The following is a 13,602-nucleotide window of genomic DNA, read 5'->3' as shown; positions in this document are numbered from 1 at the left end:
GCTTGATATTCAAAAAAAATATGCAGTGATCAGCTCCAGCATTTAAGTCAACAATGGTTGTGGTAGATCAGAGTACGTATATCTTTACCCTGTTTAGAAGGAGTTCCCGGTGAATGATCTGTGATAGTTCCATGTGTGATTTAAAAAATGTCTTTCCTATAAATTCTTGGCTTGACAAAGTCAAAAGTAAAGCAATATGCCCATACGATAAAGTCAAGTTACCAGTTTTATTGTTGTAAGAGGTCAAGGTCACTTCACATCCATCCCATTTCTGTGCTCGGATGGACTTTTTTCACATTTGGCACAAACATTCACTTTGCAAGAAGGACAAACTGTATTTGGTGGTTTAAGGTAAATGTCACTGTGACTTTTATAGTACCCAACCACATACAGTGGTAAGCTAGTTAGCTGGTGTTGTGGTCTTCATGTTAAGTAACTCTCATGAACAACTGAAAAATAATTTAACAGTATGTGAGACCAAGTTAAGTTCCTCCCCGTTTTTATACTTTTGTCTCAATAAGTTTATTTGCTTCAATAAATTGCTTCCAACTAACTCTAGTCCAATACCAAATGAAATGTGAAGCAAAGATGCATGAAGCTCTTCATTTCCAGTTCCTTTATGACCATGACATTTGTCCTTTCCGAGCAAAAACAACAGACATTGATCCGTGTCGAGCTGGCTGTCCACTCCTTTTAGCTTTACTACCACTGGCTCATTGTAATGGCTCAGTGTCCTACAGGTGTCATTGGATCCCATTACCGGAGACAGGCTTGATTGGCTATGCAAGCTCATTAGAGTCTATGGAACCGGTGAGATTCTCATTTTCACGGCTTCCCTCATTCGCATATTGGCTACAGATTTCTGTGATGTGCCATTGTTTGACTGGCAGAATGAAAGTGACGGGAAATTTCCGACGGATGATTTCTGAATGACAATGCACTGCTGCCCTAAAGAGTGGCTAGCAGCTAATGACTACACATCTCAGACATCAGTGTGTAGGATTTAGAGGGATATACTGCCAGAAACAGGATATATTATTAACTATGTTTTCATTGGTGTATAATCACCTGAAACTAAGAATTGTTGTGTTTTTTCTACTTTAGAATGAGCCCTTTTTAGCTACACCAGGAGTTGGTCCTTTTCCACAGAGGTCGCCATGTTGCACCACCATGTTTTCAACACTGGCTGTAGAGAGGGCATTTTGTGTTTTTAACATTACTTGAAATCCAACATAAATTCTTCTACTTGCTTGAAAAGGGAAATAATTTGGTAACTTCTCCTACACAGTGATCCCTTAATTTATGTCTGTTGACTGTATTTAGTAGATATATGGCGTATTTAAAATGTGAAAGTGAATACCTCATCATAATAAGGCATGCACTGTGTTTATCTGTGCACTTCGATTAAACTGCAGTTTTTCACACGGCACATAAACTTGCAGCTTTGAGACAGCGAGGTTTAAAAAATCATATAAAGGACAAAAAATACATTTAGAAAATATTTAAACCCCTTAACTTTCTTCACATTTAACGTTACAGCACTATGATCAAATCATTTAAAATCCTCATCAGCCTACGATAAATGCTCCAAAGTGAAAAAAGCGAGAACATAATTTTAGATAGAATTTTTTAAGTGAAATATCACTTGACTTAAGTATCCAGCAGTTTTATATGACATTTGAAATGTAACTTGGTTGCCTTACATTTCTCTCTCAAACTTTTATGATTGGGCATGATTTGGAAAAGCACACACTTAAACAGAGGCACCTATTCATGTCAGTCTGTGACATACTGTTGCCTTTCATGGAAGTAATGATTTTGACGTGAGATATTTTGCTTGACACATCAAACTAGGGTGTGTGTTGTGTAATACTCTGTGTAATGTATTGCAATTATTGACACTCCTGACCTTGTCTTTATTCTCGTAATTATAAAGAGCTACCAGGCTTAATCCACACTGGGTATAAAATAGCCTGCCAATGTACTTACTGCACACATACACATGCACATTCATATGCATAACCCCCATCCCCCCTCTCTATCTGTCTCTATGACTTAATTTGTTAAATTCCTGAGGGAAATTATGTGTAATTTAGGATTTGAGAGATTTCATACTAACAACGCACTCTGAAGCTTCTTAAGCTCACTGTAAGAAGTTATTACCCACCAGACCTTGGTCAAAGAGTATCTGCTAATCAAAGTTGTTGTTATGTTTCTTTGAGTCTGATGTGTAATAAGAAAGGTTGGGTAAGCAATTTTCCAATAAATTACAGTAATGGATTGTATTGGTTAAATATTTCAAATCAAATGCATATTAATTTTGATCTATACATACAGCAAATTCTATGTTGGTCTAATTTCCCCCAATCTCTTATATACCATATCTTTTAAAAGCTATGCACAAATCAACATGCAGTGCCGGCTTTTCACGACTCGCTCACGTCTCTCCCTGAAGACTCCAGTTATGTGCAGTGAGCACATACAGGCTGGGCAGAGGCAAGCAGGTCGGTTAGTGACATACCTCTCTGCCAGCGAACCATTTCATTTGGTTAAAATGAAATGATTGGTCTCGTTTACTGTCCAGACAACTTTATTTATTCACGGCATTTGGGACGTGAAGAGGGTATCAACATGTAGGAAAGCGTTTCGGAAACAAATGTCCAACCATACCTTTAAGACAGCCCTGCTGAGAAAGAGATTCTTCTTCATTGAAGCTTTTTTTCTCATACCAGTGACACATGAAACCTGGCAATAAATAAAATCCAAATTCTTGTATATAGTCTGTATAAGTCACATTCTCAGTTTCCTCTCAGGCTCGAACTAAATGTTCTGAGATATCTTTGGTCACCCAAGGAGTTCTGCAGGGCTCTGTTCCAAACAACACAAATTTTTACCCTGAATTATTGCCAAACTGTCACACGTTCACTCAGCACAGCACAGCACTGAGATCATGGGTAATGCTTTGGTGACATGTCTTAACATCCCTAAAAAATACTTCTAAAAAGGCTCCAAGTTATACAGTAGTCTGCAGCAGGATTTATTACTGGTTCTGAATCCACTGACAATATAATACCCGTCGTCATCCAACTTCACTGGCTCCCTGTGTGCTAAAGGATACTTCAAAAAACTCTCCTCATATTCAAAGCCTGTCATAGCCTTGCCCTCTATATCTCAGATCTTGCTAGCACGGGTGCCATCTAAGCTTCCTCTTGTGAGCACCTTGGCTTTGAAATCTTCCACCCCTTCATATCCACCTACTCAATGTCATATTGGGGGGCAGATGCTGATATTAGGGTGTAAACATATTTAGATATGGATTTTTCAGCCCATACATATATTTAAAAAAGAAAATTGGGAATGATTCCTCAATGGTTATCAAACCTTCTCAGTTTTCTGCATTCCAAGAAAATGTGATTAACAAAAATATTTATTATTGTTATTTTTCATCAGTATTATTTATTGCATCCATGATTGTAAATACATCTGAGATGAAATAATATGCAGTGACACAGTATTGGAAATTCATTTTGGTTTTTCTGTTTTCAGATTTTCCAAAACCTCCCTAGAATGCTCTAAAATAGAAAGCCTTATTCACTATTAATAGTTTTATCTTCAAACATATTTTTAGTGGCTATTCTGTTATTATTTTATAAAGCATTACTGACTGATTGATAATGATTACATGCTTTGTAAATATTAAGTTCACTGTGAAATTAAGATGCCTGTTTCATAATTCAGGGTTCACTTAATCTTAATTGATGAACAAATGGATCCTTTAATTCCGAGGTGATATGACCATCTCATGACTGCTAGTCAATTAATGTCACAGTCTTCATGGGTGGGTAGTTGACTTAAATAGGAGTGTGTGTGTGTGTGTAAGTGTGTGTGCACATAGATGCCTAATTTGTGCCCTTAGTCCCTATCATTTTACCAATTTACCAGGTCATTGACACTCCCCAAAGACATGAACACTGTCACAGCCGTACACATGTCATATATTCACCTTTCTCTGGTGAGTGTTTCAGTAATACACAATTTTATAACAGCTGTTCTCAGCTCAACTCTACCTACAATTAAAAATCTCTCTGGCTTCACTCATGTGATGCATCATATATCTATCCTTCCCTTCTTCCGTTCTGCTCCTTCCTTTTTTATTTACCCTCTGTCTTGCTCACTGAAGGGAAGCTACTTCATCACGCCACAGTTGACATCTGCCTTTTTGTCAAGGTCGCTGAGAGGCTCTCAGATGATTGTTGTCACCTGTTGTTTCTTTTTCTTCTCAGCATTGGTTTTTCTGTCGGACGTGTTGACAGCATACAAGCCATTGCAGAAGGCAGCATTTGTTCTGCTGCCACACTAATCATATCCTCCCTGAGTGCTAAGTGTTTGGCCAAGTCACTGTCTGAGTGCAAGTGGTGATTTGCAAAGGCTGTGTTTTTTAATGATGCTTTTCATGAGCTGAGTGTCATGTCCTGCTGGCTTAGCTTCAGCTGATCCATTTCAGTTCTGGCGAGACACTGCATCTTATTTCAAACATGGTAGTTGATAATGGAGACCACTGACTGGAGTGAGATCAGGTGAACTATAGAGGTCAATGTTTCTCATCTCTTATCCGACTGAACTGAACTTTGACCCCCTCCCCTCAATGCTTCATGTTACTCCCTTTCAACCCCATAATGCTCAACTGTGTATCACAGTTCACCTGCCGTCCTCCTCTTCTTCTCCTCTCTTTTTTATTCTCTCCTGTGAGCTGCTGGTGCACCCTCTCTTTTTCGGCTTCATCCTTCTCCATTCTGTCCCACGACTTCCTAGAGGTGACAGGCAGCGCATAAGGACACTGATTGTTACGCCAGCTAGAGCAAAGCCATGCATTTTTTAATCTGCTCTGACACTATTCTCCATCCCTCTCTTTTTCTCTCTCTCTCTCTTTTACTTTCTTTCTGTCTCTCTCTCAGCATCCTGTCCCCCAGCCACAGCTTGATTCACACCGAGGAGAGGCATTTCACCAGGGACCAAACACCTGTCTGCTCCTGGTACTTGCGCCCTGCTGTGTGTGTGTGTGTGTGTGTGTGTGTGTGTGTGTGTGTGTGTGTGTGTGTGTGTGTGTGTGTGTGTGTGTGCGCGCGCGCGTGCGTGCGTGCGTGCGTGTGTGACACACACTTCTACTGTGTAATCGGGCTGCAGGGCTTCACAGCTTGTGTCGGCAGGGGTGGGGGTAGTGGTGGGGTCCTGCATCCACTGACCTTCAGCGATTAGCAAAAGGCTGCTGTTGTTTACTCTTTCACACACTCACACAAACGTTTTGTCCACTGCAGGTAAATGTCCGTCCATGAAACTAATGGCAGTTTTACTCAAGTCCTTTGCTTGCCAACTGACAACAGTCTCTTGTGTGAGCAGATCAATTGATTCATCAATAAGACACTTGGCAGATATTTAGCACTGTTGATTGAGGAAATGAGAATTCCATACAGAAACTAAATGCATCCCCTTTGCTGATCCTAAAGACGCAGAAGCTTAAGTAGAGTAAAAAGACTCTAGTATGCTCCTATATGTCTTAGGCTGTTATTGACATATTTTTACACATTATCTCCCCTAAGCCTCCAGCAATCAACTCATAACAACCAAATAATAACTACCTAAAATAGTAAATTAAATTACAACAGGTAAACACGGATAGACTTTATGAACCATTCTGAAAATACAAACAAATTTCAGAGTTTGTCTTCAAGAACCCAGCAGGAGATTCTGCAGTCAGACACGTTCACAGCACCACAAAAATCTCCGGAGCGTTCAGGCAAGGGAGTGGCACAGCACATGGGAGGCAGTACAAAATGTTTAAATTCTGCTGCAGATATGACATATTTTTGTTTACAGCACATCGACACCAGCAGCATCTACCCTTATTACCAAAAGCTCTTGTATATCTTCTACGTGTATGTCACCACTTATTTCATCCTGAGTGTTCTCATTCATTTTCTTTTGCATCCGCGTTTATTAAACGTCATCTACAAGTCTCTAGGTGAATCCTCCAGACAATCTCCTGCTGTATTCTCCCACATGGTCTCATTTGCACATTATCGAGAGGTTTTACTTTGAAGTGGCAGGAGAAACTAAGGAGAACGTTTGCAGGTGATTACCTGGAGTTCTGCACATGAATGAAAGAAGCTCTAATGTGTGCACACATTAACACAAAATATAGTGTTTACAATGTAGGCATGCAATGATCCCACTTTTTCTGATTGTGACACGAATGATTGGTATTGATCAGATAGTGTTTAATTAGTCAGCTGTATACTTCACTGTGTGGAGGAGACCTGGATCATTCTTAGCTGTAGAACTAGGGAGCATGAAATGCCCCCACACTAAACCATTGTTTTTACCCTCCTGCATGTTTTGTCTAGTCGCCATCTAGCAAAATGTATGGGACTGCTGATGCAAAACATAATACATGCACACAAATGTATAAAATAGAAAAACATTGAACTGAATAAATAGGCCCTATTGTTTGAATCAGTATTGGACCTAATATGCTATATTAGTATAAGATCTCTATTGATACAGGTATAAGGTAATATTAGAGATGTGGATGCTGTATCATAGTTTTCTTCTGTCTATCAACAAACAAACCTGAAAAAGGCAGCCAATGATTTATTTATAATCTTGAACGCTTAATGTGTAAACAGATTTATGAATGCAATAGCATGCTTCTGTTTACATCATGTTTATTTACATGGGTCTCACATGTGTGTGGAGGCTAAAATGGAAGTCATTACTCTCTTTCCTTGTGCTCCATTATAAGAGGGCATTAGCATGCGTTGGCGTTGCTGGTATTAAACTCTCTCACTTTCCCTCAGAGAAGACTGGGTCTTTCCCCGTTTCCACCCCTTGTTTCCCCTCTTGATGTCACCTTGTTGCTTTTCCTCGCAGATCTCCTTGTTTCTCCCTCTCTCCATTCCTGCCCATGCCTTCCCTCTGTGCTCTTCTCCCTCTCCTCGTGCTTTAAGACGGTGAATTAACTCCAGCCTTCAACAGGGATCTGCCTGTAATGAAGCCTTTGTGTTTGTACTCTGAGCCGGCGCCGTTTGGAAATTGAATTGGATGTTCTCTCCCCGCTCGGTTCCTCTTACCTTCCTGCTCCCAACATCGCTTGGGCTTTCTCTATTATATGCTGCATTCCCCGCCACAATGCTCCACATTGTGCAGCTCAATATGTGGGCATGTTTTTTTGAACGCATGCAAACACTTCCTGCTGCCCCTCAAGGATCCTACACCTGTTTGCATCATATGCTACAAGTGCACTCACATTTAGAGTAGTAGCTTCCCACTTTACTACTCGGAGATAACACGGTCAAACATACACATTCATATTTTCATCCCCTAAACAATTCCCCTTGCCATGTCTATGGCCCGACTTACACTGATGCTGTATTCTGGCAGCCATAGCTCCCCATGCATTTGTACTAGCAGCCTCTCCTGAGAACTTCTCTTCTTCTACTGTCACTATCATCACTTTGTGTCCTTCAGCTTGGTTTATTGTTGCTGTTTTCAATGCATTACTCCCTGTTTCTAGTCTTCCTGAACTCGCCTTATTCGTCCCGCGTGGCCTCCCTGCTGTCTGGAAAGCAATCAACATAGATCTGCACTCACGAAATCCTGTCTATGTAGCAGGGGGCCGCTTTGTGTCCCCCCGCCATGCTTAGCCTATTACCGAGCGCTTAAGTCTCACTGGCCTCCTCTTCATCTGCTCCCAACTTTCTCTTCCCCTCCCCTCCCATATTTCCTACTCTATTCTCCTGGTAATGGTCGGGGATGAAAGGAAGAGCTTGTTTCTGTTCACTGACGCCCCAGTTGGCTCCTTGCCTTTCTTCTGCTATTGTTGTTGGGTCTTAACAGTGGTTAGTAGGTGCTTAAGAAGGTAAACACAGAAAGAGGGCTGAAAGGAACATAATACAGGGGGGCTGCAGGTTTATTTAGGGAGATGGAAAATGAAATAGCAGGTGGAGTGTGATGAATGATATATGATGCTTTCATATTCAGAGAGAGAATAGGAGTGCATAGGATGAGGGCTCTGTTCTGCAGCAGAAGGTGCCCTGAGGACTGCCTGGAACTCAGGTTGCTGATTAATTGTATACGTCAAACCAAGACTTCATTTCACATATTGTGTTGTCTTCTTTACTTCTCCAGTGACATACTATCAAACAATCACTTCTAGGTTTTTATGAACTCAGTCAAGGACACAATAGGACAGGAAATGTTTGTTATTTGGGTAACAGTGAGTACATTGTACATCTTTTTCAACATGGTATTTTAACCCTCCACCTGGAGAAATGCAATATTACACATTTTCAACAACTACAAATAGAATAATGTGATTGGTCTGCTTCTAAAATATGGTAGTTATAAACACCAAAGGAGCAGAGCTGCTTGTCCTTATCGCGAAAGTTCCCCCTTTAATCTGTTACAGTCAGTGTTACTACCTCTACTGTCTCCTCAGGCTACCTTGAAGGAAAACAAACTTGTATTCCTCAGACCTTCAAGAATCTGAAAGTCAGGTGGCTCTTTTCTCTTTTCTGACTTGTCCTCACTGACAAATAAATATACTAGAGTGTGACTGATTTATCTGTTAGCCTTTCCATCTTATGTAAAAAGAGAACAACATATTGTCTTAATTCAACTTCTACTTCTGCTCGTTGTGTTTGTTCGTTCTTTTTATTTATAATAATGTTCATGCTTAAACTCTAAAATATTGAGACTCAATTACATTTTTTATTAGAGTTTCATAGGAACATCCCAGGAATCATTGCCAAATTTTTTTAATGTATATTTCGGCTGATATCTTGGTATCGGAATTGTTATACATGCTAACATAGTCCCCTCCAAAAAATCCATATCAGTCAGGCTCTAGAATTTACTATTTCCAACTTATCGTGAGTGATTTGCTTTATTAGATACATATCAAAAGTATTGATTAAGTAAACATCATATAGTTTCTGTCAACATTTGGGTTGCAGACCCTTTTCATGGGCCACAGGCTGAGAAGTGAGGCAATTGCAGAACTAAAGTGTGGCAGCTGCAGTTCAATTTTCAGTTTATTTTTGTCTTTTAATCCTTTTTTTATGTTTTCCTGACATTCAGCAACTTGACAAAAATCCAATGGAATCGCCTCTGGGCAAACATGTCACATATCTACCAAATACCTCCCTAAACTCTCTCTGACAGTGACACTTTATGTAAGGATTAGAGAAGAAAATGCAAACATGACATTTTGACTCTCTTTTTGACAGAAAAATAACCTCAACAACAATAGTTGGGCTGCAAAGTAGGCACAGACAGCATTGGAGGTTAAAGTCCCCAAAAAAGGGTGAGAAGGGGAGGATAATGGGAGGTTAGAGGGGAGATGAAAAAAGTCACCTGAACAACCCAAAATAAATGCAGCATCTCCTTGGTCCCTCACACCGAATATAACGACTGCGCCAAATAAATCCAGTTATATCCTGGACTGTGACTAGAACCATCAGCATAATGAATTAAGTCCAGTTTTGCAGTTTATCAACTGAGGAATATTTCCAAAAAATAAGAAAATTGTCTTGTAGTAACACAAAGAAAATTGTACATGCTGTATATCCTACCGCCTCAATTACTGTAATGCCTTGTTTACTCACATGAACATTTGAGCGATAGGGCAAGTCAGCTCAATTTAGGCAGTTAGATTATTAACGAAAACAAAACTATCCTCACACATCACCCAAATCTTGGCTTCACTGCACTGGCTTCTAGCTTCTTTTGGAATAAAGTTCTTTTAATCATACACAAGGCTCTGAAAGGCTTTGGCACTGGAGTACATAGCTTTGCAACCAACTTTGAGTATGGGACTGGGCATTTAAACCCCCCCAAAATCCTCCTTTCATAACCAATTAGGAAACAACATTACATCCCTTCTTGATTTCTGAAGCTTTTATTTCAAGGCCAAAGAAAGATGACAAGAACTTAGGAAAACATTCCCTTAGTGCTGAAAGAATCAGACTGCACTGAACTTTTTATTTTTATTTTCAATCAATCTGTCTATAACACACACAAGATAAATACAGTAACACACTTGCTCTATACCGACAGTTCAAGTAAGGTTTCCGTCCGAAACACAATCAGGAAAAGAGGAAACATTTATCATCAATTATTCATAGCAAGTAATAACAAATACAACAGACACTGTTGAAAACTAGAATGGCAGTAGAGCGCATGCTGTACCTTCACCAGTCCCTCGTAGATATCGGACCTCTCAGTTTTTCATCAAGATCCATAAATATATATCAAAGAAATCAGTGGAAATTATTTTTTTAAAATGACCTATGTCACTCGTGAAAAGAGAGTGATACAAATTTGTGTCTCCTCAGAATGCAGAGAATTTGACCTGCTCTTATAATGGCTCCAGCTAAATACCTGTGACTCATTTCTGTTAAGAACTTTCTTTAACAAGACAGACATTTTGAATATTTAACAGTTTTGAATATTTAACAGTAAGTTAAAGACAAAAGGTGATCCAGCCTTTGCAGTCCAGGCTCCTCGGCTCTGGAACAGCAGATTAGCTGAATGTGTTGTTGCTTTTAAATCTCAACAACCACTTTTATAGAACATCTTTTCCTACTAGCTGATTATATAGCAGACTATATATCTGTGACGCTGAGCTATTTTCCTTTATTGTGAGTTTTATATATTTTATTTTCTTTCATTGACCTATCCTGTTTGTTCATTTTGTTTTAAATATTCTCTCTTTTTGAAAGCACTATGTGTTTATCGCTTGAAAAGTGCTCCGTTAATAAAATTATAATCACTCCGCTCAAAGTAAATCAAAGTTTTCCCATTGGTGCGTGTTTTTATAGGACTCTTATTTCATCTGAATTGGGCTTAAGTCCTGTAGTTCTTTACATTTAGTTTGACTCACTGTGGTGACTCGTCAGCTGAGTTACTGTAGCAAGTCTCTCTCCTCTCGTACATTCCAGTGTTTTTGAGCTCACTGTCTTTGACGGACGTAATTCTTGGATTTTTGACACGTTTTCCTCCTGGTTTATTTCTGCAGTAAAGCTAAGAACTTGGTTTTACTCGTCATAAATGTATTTCCTGAGTGGCAGCAGAGTCTGTTACACCAGGCTTCAGAAACTCCTGCTGTAAGGCTGATTCTCTCGGAAAGACTCACTAGCCTAGCATCATAATAAGGCTACAAATAACCCACAATGCAACACTCTTTTAAAGACCCTACAATCTTTTTCTCACCATTCAAAAATAATATCTGTTTTAATTAGTTGGTAAAAAGTAATGCATTCTCTGCATTCTCAAATTTCTTTGATTAAATCTTGATTAAAAAAAATCAGGCCTGTCTGAATGTACATTTATTATTTGGATTAAATTAATAAGGATTAGGGTTAAATACCCATACTAGGTAATACGCATGTGGTTGTCATGACCAGAAATGTTAAACAATCCCTATTTGAAGCCTAAATATAATTATTCTTTTTAAAGAATATGTTGTCTTGTATTGACATATAATTTTTGATTAGACACAGCACATAATGTAAAATAAATCCCTTCAAAAATGACATTGTAACTTTTCCCTTTTACATTCACTAAAGCATCATGTGATATTTCATTACTGCTGCATTATAGTTAGTTTAAAGCTGGTGTATAGGAACATGCACCTGTGGTGCAAATACACTTTCAGTGAGAGGAGGTTGTTTTTTGTACAGTTTCTAATCATGGCAGATCAGTGGGACTGGGTGCAAATGTCCTTCTAAAGATGTATTTGGATGATCCTTTTAAGTTGGGTTATTGTTTCGCTGGCTCCCTTTGTTGTAGCCTGGCTTTGTTTTTAATGAAAGCGATGCAGTTCGTAAACCTTGCTGAAGGGAAGAGATTTGTCCAAAGCTTGTATGCGCCTTATTGCAGTTTTTTGTTTCCCATTAACCCAGGCAAATGTACATACACATAATTTGTGGGATGAAATTGTCAGTGTGTTATTTCCTGGATGCTATTCTCTAAATCAGTATTAATGTTCTCTCTGCTGTATTCATTTATACATTTTCTGTTACAGTGACCTTATTTCCCATGGAAATCAAAAGTTTCATCCTATCTTCATAGTTGCACTCATCCAAACACACTAACAAGGTACAGACACACGCTTTAAAATACATAAGCACACAATCCATGAAAACATATTGATAGGCTGACCCGACTGCTTTGAGGGTTTGACTGTTGCCAAGGTAATCAACCTGCAAATCGTTTTTCGAAAGCTGTTTTTTATTATTTTTCATGCATTACTATTTAATCCCAAATGTCCATGAAATAGTTCATTTTAATTACATGATTTATTGTGCAACAACATTGATTATTACTAGTTACTCTCAGATGAGGACATTTTCAGCTCTCATTTTATGGTACCTATGAATATTACCAGCACTGACTGACGTTTCAAAGCCACAAAAATGTCATTGGGAACAGTCCCAATAATAAACATTACTAAAATCAACTTGCCACAATATATATGTTGAATCAGTTTATTTAATCATTTTCCATACCTATTTCAGGTTTATGGTGGTAATTCCCAAATTTGATTATTTTTTCTCAGCAAATGAATGTCACCTGAGTGATTCTTCTTTCTTGTTTATTTATAGAATGCTATATCACGCATCCCTTCTCGATACCTTAACATGACATCCTATCATGTTTTGATAATTCCAGTCTTTACTAAAAAATAAATAAAGAATCAGGAGAAGGGATGCTACAATGTGGAAATGTTCCCATTGGGAAATAAGCATGTGACAATGCCAGTGTTAATGATGACACCAGTCAGCTCAATATCTGTGGAGCACTTAAATGTTAAGAGTTCACCGCAGGCAGCCTCAGTCTTGTGGAATACTTCAAGGTGTGTGGAGATTAGAAGTGTTGGCTCCATTTGCTGCCTTCCTCATCAGACAAAGTTTGCAGATTACCCCATTAATGTTACCAAGTTACCTTTTGGCATAGGAGTTAAATCGGAAATATTAATAAATATAATATTTAGCTTTTGGTTTTCACCCTTGTCTCTCTTCACATGATTATACAACTCTGATTCTACAGTCGACATATAAAGATCACAAATGTAGAATCCAGAGAAATATAATGTATGACACAGTAGCTCAGATTATGTTGTGCGCCCAACTACTGAGAACTGTAAACCATTTTTTTCCAAGCATTTGTTGGAAGCAGTTTTTTTATTTTTTATTTTGTCTTTGTTACAGAGAGGTAAAGTGTGTCTTTGTTTCAGGGCATAGGTGTTGTGAGGGCACAGAGGAAAAGATAGTCAATGAAAAACACACACAAATAGGCAAACATACAGGATTTACAACAGTCCATAGGCAATACACTGCACAAACCTCCAACCTCTGTTATGATGCAAAATCAATAGGTGCGCATATTGACTTGAGCTCAAGATAATGTGATCATCAGCACCTTACATTACTAAACAAACACACCTGTGATGACATCCACACCTTTTTACAAGGTCATAGTCGATCAGCTCAAACACTGTCTTTTACATTTTCCATTTGGTTTGGCACTGAGTGGTTTCAGTTG

General features: G+C 38.8%; 1 protein-coding gene across 10 annotated transcripts in view; it reads left to right on the top strand.

Annotated features, from left to right (window-relative positions):
• Window positions 1–13,602, top strand: part of nrxn2b (neurexin 2b) — a 618,875-nt gene that overhangs the window by 49,619 nt on the left and 555,654 nt on the right. For 8 of the 10 annotated variants that reach the window (XM_069519278.1, XM_069519277.1, XM_069519270.1 and 5 more), the window contains one exon: window positions 4,956–5,033. The exons of the other annotated variants lie outside the window; for them this stretch is intronic. The gene's annotated coding sequence lies outside the window, so the exon portion shown is untranslated. The remainder of the gene's footprint in view (window positions 1–4,955; window positions 5,034–13,602) is intronic. 10 annotated transcript variants of the gene reach the window in all.

This window comes from Paralichthys olivaceus, chromosome 22, assembly GCF_024713975.1.
Source record: "Paralichthys olivaceus isolate ysfri-2021 chromosome 22, ASM2471397v2, whole genome shotgun sequence".
Taxonomy (NCBI): domain Eukaryota; kingdom Metazoa; phylum Chordata; class Actinopteri; order Pleuronectiformes; family Paralichthyidae; genus Paralichthys; species Paralichthys olivaceus.
This window is presented reverse-complemented; position numbering and strand designations above follow the sequence as displayed.